This window comes from Sus scrofa, chromosome 15 (assembly GCF_000003025.6).
Source record: "Sus scrofa isolate TJ Tabasco breed Duroc chromosome 15, Sscrofa11.1, whole genome shotgun sequence".
NCBI classification, from domain to species: Eukaryota; Metazoa; Chordata; class Mammalia; order Artiodactyla; family Suidae; genus Sus; species Sus scrofa.
The window spans coordinates 17812231-17828302 of NC_010457.5; the positions used below are offsets into that span (position 1 = coordinate 17812231).

General features: G+C 44.3%; 1 protein-coding gene and 1 pseudogene across 6 annotated transcripts in view; one reads left to right on the forward strand and one right to left on the reverse strand.

Annotated features, from left to right (window-relative positions):
- Positions 1 to 16072, reverse strand: part of MGAT5 (mannosyl (alpha-1,6-)-glycoprotein beta-1,6-N-acetyl-glucosaminyltransferase) — a 374468-nt gene that overhangs the window by 267425 nt on the left and 90971 nt on the right. The window lies entirely within an intron of this gene.
- Positions 2475 to 16072, forward strand: part of LOC100152750 — a 103174-nt pseudogene continuing 89576 nt past the window's right edge.

Consider the following 16072-nt stretch of genomic DNA (forward strand, 5'->3'; position numbering starts at 1 on the left):
ACACACTTTCCCCAGCACCTAGCACCTATGAGGATTTCAATCAATACTTGGTCACAAACTGCTACGGGTTTTGCCATCCAAGGGCAACAGCAAATCATCTTAAAAAGGTATTAGCTTAGTCTCTTTGGTTTTATTTTTTTCTCCTTTTTTTTTTTTGATGGAAGTGTAATTAGTTGATTTACAATTATTTTGTTCGTTTCAGGTGTAGAGCAAAATAATTCAGTTATGCATCTATATTTATCTACATATCTATATATAGAGAGAGAGGGAGAGGGTGAGTGTTCCCTGTCCTATACAGTAGGCCCTTGCTGGTTACTTTTTTTATATAGAGTAGTGCGTATCTGTTAATCCCAACCTTCTAATTCATCCAGTCCCTTTGCTTTTGAGGAAGAATGATTTCCTGGGTTTCAACAGGAAAGACATCAAGCTCTCCCTGCTGCCCATCATCCCCGCCCCCTCCTGCCCTGCCTCCTCCTCTCTCTTGATGTGTGCCCCCTTCCCTCCCTTCTCCAGCTAGCTGGCTCCCTAACCTTCCATTTTATATTGCTTCTGCTTCTTCACAGAGCTCAGGGCATCATGCTATTTGCTAACAGTGAAGTTTCCTTTCAACTCTCTCTCAATTCTTCTTCCTGAGCGTCCATCTCCCTGGCCTGGGAAGAAGGGCAGACAGTATAGAACCAGAGCACTCAGGCAGAAACTAGGATCTCTAGCACTGAGATGAACAAATCCTCCCACCGCAGTGAGACCAAATATATCTGCGTTCATTCCCCTTCCAAAGATGAGTACTGTCCACAGGGATCCTCCCCAAAGGGTGGGAGGGGTGTCGAACCGGCACACGGGGGAATCATGAGGACATGAGAAATGAGGGTTGGCCTGAATGAGAACAAAGGTTAGGAGGGAAATGAAGCTCTCTGTAAACAACATGATTCATTAAGAAAAATCAAGCCGGCAAGTCTGATCCTTTCCTAAAGGCCTGTGCAAAGGCTCGCGTGCGCTTGGATGCAATGCTGCCTCTTGGCAGAAATAGAGGTTGCTGTATATGGGCCAGGTAGTAAATATGCTAGAAGGTTTTGTGCAAATCAGATCTAACGCCTACAGTGTGCCTGCCAAGGAACTACAACCTCCCTTTTCAGGTGAAGAAAAGGATGTTCAGAAAGGCACAAAGTCTGTTTATCCACAAAGCATGGCCTGCACAGTGCCAACGACCCAAGAAACTTTTAGGGGCCATGAAAACATTTTCTGTCCTTTTTTTTTTTTTTTTTGGTCTTTATGGCATTTCTTGGGCCGCTCCCGCGGCATATGGAGGTTCCCAGGCTAGGGGGCTAATCGGAGCTGTAGCCACCAGCCTATGCCAGGGCCACAGCAACGCGGGATCCGAGCCGCATCTGCAACCTACACCACAGCTCATGGCAACGCCAGATCGTTAACCCACTGAGCAAGGGCAGGGACCGAACCCGCAACCTCATGGTTCCTAGACAGATTCGTTAACCACTGCGCCACGACGGGAACTCCTCTTTCCTTTTTTTTAATGGCCATGCCCATGGAAGTTCCCAGGCCAGGGTCTGAGTCCAAACTGCAGCTGCAACCTACGCCGCAGCTGGGGCAATGGGATCCTTTAATTCACTGTGCCAGGCCAGGGATCAAACCCCAGCCTCTGCAGCAACCTGAGCCACTGCAGTCTGATTCGTAACCCACTGAACCACAGAGGGAACACCATACTTTCCTTTTTTAAAAAAAATCAGAAAAAAAAGGTGAATATAATCCACCCTGGATAGTCATAAAATATAATGTTCAGTACTTTTGTGGGGGATGGGTGCACCCTAGGCATATGGAAGTTCCAGGCCAGGGATTGAACCCGTACCACAGTAGTGAGCGGAGCTACTGCAGTGACAACACCAGATTTTTAACCCCCTGCACCACAAGGGAACTCCTCAATACTCTTCTTATAGAGGAAGGGGTCTATTAAACCCAATGGCCCTCGAGAGTGCCATGGTGACTCAGAAGAGATGGTGACTTACCTACTATCACCAAGAGCAAAGACCTGAGAAAAGACCATATCAGGCCCTACTCTTTCCCAGAACACTAGTCAGCTTCCTCATACTTTCATGCCTCATGAAAACCTTGGTATCCCTCCAGTTTTAAAATGTCTCTATCACCTGAGCTTTCTGAAAATGCCCTCCCCCCACCTTTTTGTCTTTTTTAGGGCTGCACCACGGCATAAGGAAGTTTCCAGGCTAGGGCTCAAATTCTTGCTACAGGCCTATGCCACAGCAATGCCAAATCCAGATCCTTAACCCACGGGGCGAGGACAACGATCAGATATTTGTCAGGTTCATTACCGCTGAACCACAACGGCAATTCCGAAATTAGTTTCCCTTTTTCCAATGCAAGAATCATGGAGCTAGAAATGTACCTTACAGCACTCACCAAAAATGCGATCGTTCCTCCTGTGATGGATCCTTAGCTTACTTGGAAGACAAAAAGTTCTTGGAAGACATAGTAAAATAAGTAGGCTCCTAGCCCCCCCAGATCCTCCTGCCCTCTGCTGCAAGAGTGGCGTTTTTATTCAGGTGACACTGAAGTGCGCCCGGCATTGTGTGAGCAGAGGAGCCCAGTTTGAGGCAGGAGGCCGAGGGCGCCAACTGAACCAGCTGTAAAGAAACCAGCCAACTATGAGAGAGAGGGGAGGAGCGCAGCCTTGAGGTGTGCACGGCCGAGAACCATGTCTGCACCTGGGTCCTTTAACCCAGAAATTTGTGAATTGGACAAGAACGTCCGGTTAACCAGATTCACTGAACTGAAAGGCACTGGCTACAGAGTGCCTCAAGATGCCTTGGAGAAACTGCTGAAATCCTTACAAGAGAACCCCTTCCAATAAGTTGAGCAGTTATGCCAAGGCTCAGCATCGGGATGGATACCGGTGTTATTCCTTCGGGGCATGGCAGTCTTGCCTTGGTTCAGACCACAGACTACATCGTGGATGACCCTTACATGATGGGCAGGAGAGCCTGTGCCAACATCCTCAGTAACTTCTGCATCATGGGGGTCACAGAATGGGACAATATTCTGATGCTCCTTGGAGACAGTAATAAAATGACCAACAGGGAAAGGGATAAAGGGATGCCCCTAATTATACAGGTTTGTTTTAGTTTTTTTTTTTTTAACCTTTTTAAGGCCGCACCTGTAGCACATGGAGGTTCCCAGGCTCAGGATTGAATCCGAGCTACAGCTGCGGGCCTTCGCCACAGCCACAGTAACGTGGGATCCAAGACGCACCTGCAACCTACACTACAGTTCACGGGGCAATGCCAGATCCTTAACCCACTGAGCGAGGTCAGAGATTAAACCTGCATCCTCATGGATCCTAGTTGGGCTCGTTAACCACTGAGCCACGCAGGAAACTCACTATACAGCGTTTTAAAAATGCAGCAGAGGAGGCAGGAACATCTATTACAGCTGGCCAAACAGTGTTAAACCCCTGGATTGTTTTAGAAGGTGTGGCTACAACTGTCTGCCAGCCAACAAATTGATCATGCCAGGCAGCACAGGGCCGGGGGATGTGCTAGTGCTGACAAAGCCCGAGGGGATGCAAGTGGCTGTGACCGTGCACCCGTGGCTGGCCATTCCCAAAAAATGGAATAAAATCAAGCTACTGGTCACCCAGGAAGACATGGAGCTGGAGCAAGAGGTGATGATGAACATGGCCAGGCTCAACAGGACAGTGGTGGAACTCATGCACAGGTTCAACGCCCACCTGGCCATTGACATCCTGGGCCAGATGTAGAATCTGGCCAAGCAGCAGAAGAACCAGATGTACATCATGATTCACGACCTCTCGGTCCTTGTCAAGATGACAGCAATGAGCAAGGCCTGTGGAAACATGTTCAGCCTCATGCACCCAGACCTGCTCGGAGACATCCGGAAGCCTAGTTCTAATCTATTTACTGCATGAGCAAGCAGCTGGGTTCTATGCAGAGATAAAGTCTCCTATATGTAGTGAGGTCTCCATTTGTGGATTATTGGGGTTGATTGGGGTTGTGGAGGAGGGGAACCACAAGTCAGGATCATAGGCAAACCCTGGATCACCAAGGTCACGCAGCAGGTGGCCATGCAGAACGTGAACCCCACACTGGATGCCACCTCTTTATCTCAGCCAGGGTGCTCTGTGGTTTTGTTTTTAAATAGCTCTATGTCCTTTGTCATCATTTCAGTTAAAGACTATAAACAACAAAAAAACTCATTGTGTCTACACATCTGGTGACTTTAAGTTGATTTGTAAGTGGAAGCAATTAATAAAATCCATTGCTGGAGTTCCCATCATGGCACAGCAGAAACGGATCCGACTAGGAACCATGAGGTTGTGGGTTAGATCCCTGGCCTCGCTCAGTGAGTTAAGGATCTGGCAGTGCCGTGAGCTGTGATGTAGGTCACAGACATGGCTCAGATCTGGTGTTGCTGTGGCTGTGGCGTAGGCTGGCAGCAACAGCTCTGATTCGACCCCTAGCCTGGGAACCTCCATATACCGCAGGTGTGGCTCTAAAAAGAAAAAATAAAATAAAATGCATTGCTTTTTCTTTTATTACAGTAACTGAAGATGCACCTAATCTTGAGGCAACTTCTGAGTTGAGAATTACATTGTTATCCAGTAGTGTTGATTCATTTTGAATCTTTAGACACTTCTCTTGATGAGTAGTCTCTTTTTAAAGATGCTTTCAAATAGCACAGACATTACCCATTCTAGAAGCAGTTTGTGTCATTTCATTTTAGGTATATTTATCATTATCAGTCTGATCCTTTTTGAAGTGGCTGGAATGATATTCTTTTTTGGCCACCCCACGACATATGAAGTTCCCAGGTCAGGGATCAGATCCGAAGCTGTGGCAATGCCAGATCCTTAACCTAGTGTGCTGGGCCAGGGATCAAACCTGAGTCCCAGCACTCTCAAGAGGCCACCCATTTCGTTGCGCTGCAGTAGAAACTCCTGGAATGATATTCTGGAAAGACGGGATTGGTGACTGACACAAGAGTACCCCAGTAGCGAGAGGGTTGCATGACTCCTTCCAGTCTTCTAATTCAAGAGCATCTGTGACCCAGGCCATATCCCAAGAGTGCATTCAGTTAAAAAAAGCAAGTGCTTAACTTTGCATGGAAAGCACTTTGAAGACATTTCTTTTTTTGTAGCTTCGTTAATACTTAACAATAATGTCATTAACTGTTTTCTTTACTGATAGCAAAAAAAGGAAACTTTTTGCAATGTAATTAGATGTTTGGTAGTATAGCAAGGAATTGCCCTCCAAAAGGGGGTTCAAGTATAATACTCATTTACAAGTCAATATATAATTACACAATTTTTAAATATAATCAATAAAGATTTCTGTGGATGGTAGTGTTTAATACATTTTATATTTTGTACAGTGATTTTAGGCCTTTTGTTTTCTGAAAATCAGCAGCTATTCAGCCTAATTCTTAGTATGATTGTGTCCTTTGCACAGTCCTTTTCCGTGAATGCTTTCCGTTGATCTGTGTATAAACTCACGTCAACTGAGCAGCTTGAACTTCAACTAGTTATTCAAATAAATATTTAGTTTTTTTATTGCTCTTGTATAATCAGATGTACTTTTTAGTATTATTTTAGAAGGATCAGTAGGGTTTTGGCTAAAATACAATTTATTGGGGGGAAAACTAGATTTTAGCTTTATAAAACTTTTTAGTCTCAGGACCTATAGTTTCTTTTTTCTTTTTTTCTTTGTGTGTGTGTGTGTGTGTGTGTGTGTGTGTCTTTTTGTCTATTTTAGGGCCACACCCACGGCATATGGAGATTCCCAGGCCAGGGGTCGAATTGGAGCTGTTGCTGCCAGCCTAAGCCAGAGCCACAGCAACACCAGAGCTGAGCCACATCTGAGACCACACCATAGCTCATGGCAATGCTGGATCCTTAACCCACTGAGCAAGGCCAGGGATCGAACCTGCAACCTCATGGTTCCTAATCAGATTTGTTTCCACTGTGCCACGACGAGAACTCCAGGACCTATAGTTTCTTAAAATAAATTTTGTAGTTCTCGAATAAATAGGTGATCTAAAAAGGTATGTATCCATGTTACTTAAAAACAGAGGCTTTGGAGTTCCCGTCGTGGCGCAGTGGTTAACGAATCTGACTAGGAACCATGAGGTTGCGGGTTCGGTCCCTGCCCTTGCTCAGTGGGTTAACGATTGAGCTGTGGTGTACGTTGCAGATGAGGCTCGGATCCCGCGTTGCTGTGGCTCTGGCATAGGCCGGTGGCTACAGCTCTGATTTGACCCCTAGCCTGGGAACCTACATATGCCGCGGGAGCGGCCCAAGAAATAGCAAAAAGACAAAAAAAAAACAAAAACAAAAACAAAAAAAAAAACAGAGGCTTCCTTGTATTTTCACCTACTGAGCATCTAGGAAGGACTCCTGTCCTCACGCACAAGTGCACTCACTTCTCAAGTGGGCTTATCCACCAGTGCTGCCTGTTTCTGAACGCTTCCTGCTCACAGGAGGCAAAGTAGAGAAAACAGCATGACTTCTTGCCAAAGAAACCACCAGTGGGGAGATGAAGGCCCTGGAAAAAGCTGTACCTTGGATGCATCCTCTTTTGCATGTGCAACTGGAACTCACGCCCTAAGCTGGGTGTGTAGGACCAAGGGCTGCTGTGGAATTGAAATTAATTGAATGCTTTATAGGGATTGATACCCATGTTGCTATCAAAAGCTACAAACTGGTGGTCTGCAAAATGAAATGTGTTGGAAACCTCTGGTCAGATGGGGGGAAAAAAAAAAAAAAAAAAAAGGATAAAAAAGTAGACTCTGAGTGTTCCTCTACCAGGGAGATCCCTTGGAGAGCCCTCAAGGCGAATAAAGACCAAATTTCAAATAGCATGTCTCAAACCTTGTCCCAAGATCAGTAACTGCATTGGAATGACCTGGCATGCTTATTAAAAATGCAAATTCCAGGGCCCCACCCCATGGCTGCCAAACCACCAGGGGCAGAGCCTGGAAATCTGCATTATAAACATGCCATGGGACTCTGACCTGCCCTGGAGATCAGGACCCCCCGTCAGGAGGGTCAGGAGCACAGATGGGGACAAAGTGCTTTTTAAACAGATTCCATTATCTTCTAAATTTTCCCAGAATGCAACTATAATGGAAAAGGAACCAAGAATATACTTTGTTTTGTTTTCAACTTTTCCACAATCTACTAAGTGTTAGGAAAAAAAAAAAAAATCCTATCACAACAAATCCACTTCTGAAAAGAATACCAGTCACCAAATCAATTCTATACTTGGAGTTGTTACCTTTATTGGTGATTTTACCAATACATTCAGGGATCTGAAGACATCATTTTGTCTTCTTAACACAGTTGGGCCCCAGCATTTAGATAATGACATATCTAATTGATTGTGCATTACTTTTATTTCTCTCTTACATTAGCTAGGAAGTTGCATTGATTTTTCCCCCCAATTTTGTGTGCTGGTAGGTTATATTATCTATGACTTGCATTCAGTGTGGCAAAGACACCATTACAAAATAATTGTTATAAAAGGAGACAATGTAAAATAAATAACATAAAAGGAGACAATGGGCCTTATATGATAAAGTTTGACATAAAAAAACTCCTGGCTAAAATGTACTCTTAGAGGTGTTGCTGCTGCTATTCTCATAAGTGGAGGAGGTTCTTAAGGACATTTTTCACCCACCCCCTTACCCACAGACACAAAAGAAAAGAAAAAAACAAGTGATCTGGACTACCAGAACTGGCAGCCAGAGCAAATACCTACAGTAGCACCCCATCCAGGTACCCACCCCTGAGCCAGCCACAATGTAGAGAAGCTGCATAAAAGAACAAAAACCATAAAATTCTGGCCAGTGGTTACTGAGGCAGGAGGCAGGGAGATGGCAGAAAAGAGGAATAGAGAGATGTATGTTCCTAGCAAGTCTATGTCCTTGGGTTGAGTGGTTTCAAAAGTATTTGATAACAACCACAACATCAACAACAATGATGCTATAAAACTAGTTTCATGTATTCATCATCTATTGCATTGGCACAGCCACTTTGGGGAATGGTATGGAGGTTCCTTAAAAAACTAAACATAGGACTACCATCCAGTAATCTCACTCCTAGGCATGTATCCAGAGAAAAACATTAATTCAAAAAGATAGATGCACCTTAATGTTCACTGCAGCACTATTTACAGTAGCTAAGACATGAAAAGGAACCTAAATGTCCATCAAGAGAGGAATGAATAAAATGTCCATCAAGAGAGGAATGAATAAAGAAAATGTGGTACATATATTTAACAGAATATTACTCAGTCATAAAAAAGAATGAAGTAACACCATTTGCAGCAACATGGATGGACCTAGAGATCATACTAAGTCAGAATGAGAAAGACAAATATCATGATATCATTTATATGTGGAATCTAATAAAAATTATAGAAAAGAACTTATTTATTGAACAGAAACAACCTTACAGATTCAAAAAAATTTAATGGTTCCCATAGAGGAAACCATGAAAGGGAGGGATAAATTAGGAGGATGGGAATAACATATACACACTACTGTATATGAACTAGGTAATTAACAAGGACGTATACTATATAGCACAGGGAAATCTACTCAATAGTCTTTAATAATCTACATGGGGAAAAAGAATGGATATATGTGTATGTAAAACTGACTTACTTTGCTAGACACCTGAAAACTAATACAACACTAAATCAACTAAATCAACTATTTTATCATAGAAAAGAAAAGAATTAATATAGCTGCATATAACTACGAAGCCCCCTTCCACTATCTGGCCAAGCAGTGGCCAGACTCTGGCAGCTTGTATTACAGACAACAAAGTGCACATTAGCACAGAGCAGTTTAAGCCTGAGAACTTAGCAGCAGCTTCTGGGGTGATGGCTAGTCACTGTTCTCCTATTAATAAAAAGAAAAAAAGCAGCAGGCCGTTGGCATGGGGAGCGCAGCCCCCTGAGCGCTGTGTCAAGCAGAGAAAGATGCTGGCACCCCGCGGCCATCAAGGCCACCGCAGAGGACCATTCTGTTTTCTCATTAGCACTGTGTGGCTGTTAACTCACTAGACAGCATCCACCTCAGGGGATCTGGCAAGCACAGGTCGCTCTGAAGGTGAGGGGAGAGAAGGATCCAAAGACAAATCATAGCAATTGTTTCACCCCCACTGGCGCTGTCAAGGGTTGACTGTAAGTGACAGAGGAGGGCCTCTGGAGGCATCGAAGGGGCATTTAACGATCTACTCTTCCCCCCTCTTCCCTCCTCCTGCTCTGTCATCCCATTTCCCCTCTTCTCTGCGGGCCCCCTACCTTAGAAAATATGAAAAGCAAGAGGCGTTTCAAATAGAAGGGATAGAGAAAAACCATTTGCTTATTATGGCCAAAGTCTGAGAGAGGATGACAACATCCTTCCCCACTCCACCATCTCGGGATGAGCCAACCCCTCTCTTTGGTGCCCCTCAAAGACCCGTCTTTGAGCTTCCATGACTCCTGGACCTACCTTTACATTATCACTTAAGACTGCATTTACCTATTGGTTCACAGGTCAACAGGCCCCAACTATATCAGGGAGGTCTCAAGAGGGCAAAGACCATATCCTCTCCATTTTTTCCCCAAACAGCCCCAGGACTAAAATCAGGCACAAAGTAGGTCTTGAATAAAGGTAGTTGAACAGATAAGTACAGCAGATAAGCTCCCCCAAGCTGAAGAATAAACCCATTTTTTCATTTGTGTTCAAAATCCAAAGTAGCTTATGGGAAACCCAGGCACTGACATGACTTCAAGTCCATGAGTGTGCATTTTATGATGCAACAGAACACACTATCTTTATGAGCCCTGGTGATAATTTACAGGCATGGCAGAGGAGGAGATAGAAGACTCCAGGCACAACCCCAAATGGGGAAGGAAGTGGGAAATCAGTGTAAAGAAAGACAGCCGGGAGTTCCCGTCGTGGCGCAGTGGTTAACGAATCCGACTAGGAACCATGAGGTTGCGGGTTCGGTCCCTGCCCTTGCTCAGTGGGTTAACGGTCCGGCGTTGCCGTGAGCTGTGGTGTAGGTTGCAGACGCGGCTCGGATCCTGCGTTGCTGTGGCTCTGGCGTAGGCCGGGGGCTACAGCTCCGATTCGACCCCTAGCCTGGGAACCTCCATATGCCGTGGGAGCGGCCCAAGAAATAGCAGCAACAACAACAACAACAACAACAAAAAAAAAAAAGAAGAAGAAGAAAAAAGACAACCGTATCTCGAAATATGGATAACAATGATGTGCTCCAAGCATACTTTATTCATTTTCTCTTTTCCATCCCACACCAGCAAGAGTCAAGAAGAACCATTAGTTAATATCAACACAGTGACAGCTAGGCAGTTAGTGGCCCTAACTTTTCTTCCCACAGCACCTCCCTGAGTCAAGATAATCACAAAGGACAAGGTTCCGCTGTACTTGGTTGCATAGGATCAATCTATCAAGGCAGTGAGGATGGCAGGGCAAGTCACTTCTAGGGAGGAAATAAAATGAGTCACCTGGCCCTTGGATCTCACTGTGGCCAAATACCAGTAGGTAACCCAGAATATTGGCACTGATGGAAATGTAAGGCTTAGTAGGGCTGTCCCCTTCATTGCCATGATTCCCATTACAATGAAGGGAAATCTGCAACTCCTTGCCCTGGCTATATACAGCCTAGCTGGCCTTCTGCTACCTCGCCAACTTCATTTCATCCCATTCCCATCCTTGGTGATGAGAACAGGGCCTAGCACATAGTAAGTACTCATCTAATTCCTTGAATGAATAAATAAATGGAGAAAGGCTAATAAGAAAGACAGGACAGTGAAAGACACTTGACCTGTACCAAATTGGGTTTGTCTGGGGGGGAGAAAGACAAAAGGGAGACTATAGAGACAAGAAGAAAAAGACCAGTGGTCCCACTAACCAGCAACAACGAAGAGCAGAACACCCGGGAAGGCGGCACCACTGCAGAGATAAGAGAAATGTCCAGAAGAACTCACAAAGGAAGATGATGGCAGTGGACGTCCCTGCAGCCCCGCCTAAAGTGTTCAGGCCGCTAGCTACATTCCCTTGGCAGAAAATCTGTTGAAACCCTTCAAGCATGACTATGAGCACTGTTCTTACCAAGGTCAGTCACACACGTACTTCTGGAACACTTCCCCAAAGTTGTGACTTAGTCTTTACCAAGGGGAGGTGGGTGAAAATAGTCATCATTGTCCAAAGGAAACACTTATTGCTAAGTGCAAAGGCCTACATAATCAACTTTCATTTCAGAGAAGACCCAAGACAGAGAGAAAGGAAACCCTCAAGTATTTAACACATTTGAGTCATTATGCATGAGGTGTTAATGCTCTCTTGACTACAATAGTTCCTTGTGGGCAAGGACCAGGTTCAATTCCGCCATCTGTTCCACTTCAACATACACAACACCCAGTTGGTACCCAATCAATACCTGCTTCCCTTCAACTAACAGGACCAGGGAGTTCCCGTTGTGGGTCAATGGTTAATGAACCCAACTAGCATCCATGAGGACTCGGGTTTGATCCCTGGCCTCGCTCAGTGGGTTACGGATCTGGCATTGCCGTGAGCTGTGGTGTAGGTCACAGACATAGCTCAGATCCTGAGTTGCTGTGGCTGTGATTAGACCCCTAGCCTGGGAACCTCCGTATGCTGCTGGTGAGGCTCTAAAAGATGAAAAAAAACCAACCAAGCAAACAAACAAACAAAAATCTAGCAGGACCAGTGAGCCACAATGGATACTAGCCATTATGCAGCACCATTTCCCCAGCAAAGGATTATGGGATCACCTTAAACTTGAAAGATTAAACAAGGGAGAAGAAAAAGCAAAGGACTTCAGGTAAACCCTAAGAAAAAAAATTCAGGATGGCTCAGGGAACAAAGACCACAGGATGAATATCTGAATGATCAAACAGTTGGAAAAATAAAAAATCACGGAACACTGACATTAAAGAGTTTATTGGGGGGAGTTCATGTTGTGGCTCAGAAAAAACGAACCCAACTAATATCCATGAGGATGCAGGTTCGATCCCTGGCCTCACTCAGTGGGTTAAGGATCTGGCGTTGCCGTGAGCTGAGGTGTGGGTCACAGACGAAGCTCAGATCTGACGTTGCTACAGGTTATGGTGTAGGCCCTAACCTGCAGCATACGGAAGTTCCCAGACTAGGGACTGAATTGGAACTGCAGCTGCTGGCCTACACCACAGCCACAGCAACACAGGATCTGAGCCACATCTGCAACCTATACCACAGCTCATGGCAATGCTGGATCCTTAACCCACTGCGTGAGGCCAGGGATCAAACCCATATCCTCAGGTACACTAAGTCCTGTTCTTAACATGCTGAGCTACAAGGGGAACTCCCAGGCTACCACTTTTAGAAAAAAAAGAATAGAGAAACCCGCAAAACATAGCTGCAGTGCGCCCTGAAACAGCTTCTGTCAGAGAACAGAGCGACAGCCCACAGGTGGCACAGAAGAGAAAGTGGCTTTCAGGCAACAGCTGGCCCCACAGTTTCAACCTCTTCACCCTGACTCCCTCCAAGACTCTAGCTCCATCCAGAGATTTTGTTTTATGGAATATACAAGCTTCTGAGTCCTACCAGGAAACAGGAAAATAAACTGTCTTCTTGGGAAAGGTGGAGGACGGAGGCAAAGAAGTGCAGTTAAGAAAGGAAGGGAATTCTGTACGCTAAGAATTTAGCCAAAGGACATGGAAAAGATTTCCCTACGAAACACCGGCTTAGTATATAAAAAGCCCAGAATGGAGTTTTATGTTTACTTTCAAATCTATCACCAGTTTTGGAAAATCTAAAAGTATTTAATTTCTCTGAAATGGTACACATGCCACATTTCCTGGTGTGCTAATTTTTACCTTCTGTTAACCAAAATGTTGTAAGACAACTTAATATGCCATGAGAATACATTTCAAGGGCGTCTGGGAGCTGCACACAAATACCATTCACGCAGAAAATAAACTTCTGTGTCTCTGACGCTTACTGAGCATCAGAAACAGCCCAGGGCTTAGCACTTACAAGTTAAACTATAATATAAACCCGTTAATAGAAGGGGAAATGAGATGTAGTTACCCAGAGTTGGAAATAGTAAGAGAAAGGTTACAAAGCAGTGTAACCTGCCCACCATTAAACCCACACAGAAGAAGCGTTGCTGAAATGTCCATTCCTGGGCACCACCCTAAGAACCTGGTAGAGTTAGTCTACTATGATGGGTCCTAGGAACCCAGAGATGTAACAGCCCCTCTTCCAGGTGACCTTGATCATGAGACAGGTTTGGTAGCAGCAGCTCTAAAAAGCATGTCAAGGGTGGGTTGACTACACTCCCCCACACCCAGGGCACTCCAGGTCCAAGGGCTGCTTTGCAATCAAATGCCCAAGAGATTCCATTAACTCAGTCACCTTGAAGGGAGTCCAGATGGCCCATGACTGCCCGGCCTCCCACCCAGCTGGACTCCAGATCAAAAGGAGTCCTCCAGAAAACTTCCTGGGCATCACTGCCAGTTGCTTGGCAGTTCTGAAGAATGCTGGGTCGGAATGCTGGACATCTTCAGAGCTGGGCAGACCTTGAAAGCAAGAAATGTGCACATCCACCCAGGCATTTGCATTGCTCATGACAGTGACATTCAAAGAGGGCAGCTCGAGGCCACCTAACAAGCTTAGGGAGTTTGAAGAGGCCAAAAGAGATGATAAAATGTTTCCTTTGTCAGTGTGAAGAACTCCTAGAAAAGTCGGCTCTGGCTACCTTCTGGATTACTCAGGTTTTCAAGAACTTGTTCTTTGTCATCACCAATAGCTTCAGCTCCAGAGGACGAGGCCCAGATACTGCTCCCACGAAACCATTCTCCACTCCTCGCATAGAATCAGCAAATGGGCAGAGCACAAACATCTCCTAGCAGCAGGTGGCAATGTGATGGGACTCTGCCCAGTGGAGAATGGATTGAAAAAATATGTCCCATTTCTAGGTCATTATCTTCCCTTGTCCTTCCTCCCATCCTTTCTCCTCCCTTATCTTGGACAATATCAAAAAGAGTGACACTAGAGATGGCAGAGCAACACAACCCACTGGATGGAGCCTAAGTCCCAAGTTTTCAGCAGAAGGGAAGTGTGACTCTAACCAACTTGAACATAAAGGAAAACTAAACTCTAGGTTTTTTCAGTCACTATCACTTGGTGTTTCTGTTTTAGTAGCTGTACATGTATCCTAATACAAGGGTTTTTTTTTTTTTAAGTTTTATTGAAGTATAACTGATTGACAATGTTGTCATAATTTCTGCTGTACAGCAAAGTAATTCAGTTACACACATACATATATCCATTCTCCTTTGGATTCTTTTCCCACATAGATAATCCCAATACTGGGTATTGCCTGCACTATACTGTCGGTCCCCGTTGGCCAATCATTCCATATACATCAATGTGCATATGCCAGTCCCAAAACCCCAGTTCACCCCACCTCCACCTGTCCCTTTTGGTAACCATAAGTTTGTTTTCAAGTCTGTGTGTCTGTTTCTGCTCTGCAAGTAAGGTCATTTATATCATTTTTTTAGATTGCACACATAAGTGATATCATATGATGTTTGTATTTCACTAAATTTACTTAGCATGATCATTTCTAGGTTTTCTTTCTGACATGGTATAGAAGAATCACTGCTCGAGAAGCTGTCCCTTCATGCTTTCCTTTTCTTCCTAAACCTATCAATATGGCAAACATCATTATCTTAAACTCCAAAGGATGGCAAATTAAGTTAGGGACTCAATAATCTCCCTTTGATTCCAAACATCAAACTTTAAGTGCTAGCCCCACCAAAAAATACAAGCTTTAGTCTTTTGGCCAATCTGTCCCTCAATCTACCTTTTGAAGTGAATTTTTCTACCTGTAATTACCATGTTAACTAGTTTTAATTTCTAGAACATCTCTAGTGCCACTTCTCCAATGCCAATATTGTTCCCTCTGCCTGGAAGGCCCTTCTGACTTAAAAAATTCCTCAACATCATAGCCAAGTTCAAATGTAAAAATATCCCAGCTCCTAAGGGATCAGAGAGCTTTTTTAAAAAATGGATCAGAGTATATTGTGGTATGTATGCTCGTTAAAAGTCAAGTCTGCTGGGATCTTGATGCCAAGGACAGTTTATTCATCGTTGTTATTCTGGATCGCCACCACTCTCCATTGCATGCATCTCAGTTCCTGGCACAGTAAGAATGCAATGGATGTTTGGTGAACTAACGAATGAAATTACTGAATTGTGCGAATCCTCTCTTCAGAGTAATTTTTAAATTGTCGAAAAAAATCAAAAGCAGAAACTATGCCTTAAGGAAATCTACATATAAATCAAATAACCACAGGATTCCCATTAACCTATTACAGCTTAGTCTTGTTAGGGTAGGAGATTCAGATTTTAAAGGATAGGAGTCCCCATTGTGGCTCAGCAGGTGAAGAACCTGAGACAGAGTCCAGAGGATGCAGTTTGATCCCTGGCCTCCCTTGGTGGGTTAAGGATCCAGCATTGCCGTAGCTGCTGCATAGGTTACAGATGCAGCTCAGATCTGGGGTTGGCTATGGCTGTAGCATAGGCCACAGCTGCAGCTCTGATTCAGCCCCTAACCCAGGAACTTCCAAGTGCCACAAGTGCAGCCATGAAAAGAAAAATACATACATACATATACATACATACATACATATAGGATAAAGGTGGAGTTAAAGATCCATGGCACTTATGAGCATCAAGTATCATTTATTAAAAGCACTTAATGGAAAGGCAATTTTGCACCTAAGAGAAAAACAGGTAGCACACTAAGAGGTCTGAGATGTCATATTTTTTTAAATGATCATTTTACTTTGGAAACAGACCCTACATTGAATCAAAAACATATACACATTAAACGATGTTTCTAAAAGATCCCTTAAATACTATATAGATTTGTTTTTAACCTAAAGATCTGCAAGAAAAAAAGTATACACACACACATCCCATGCTAGTATTTCAGTACCAGAAGCAA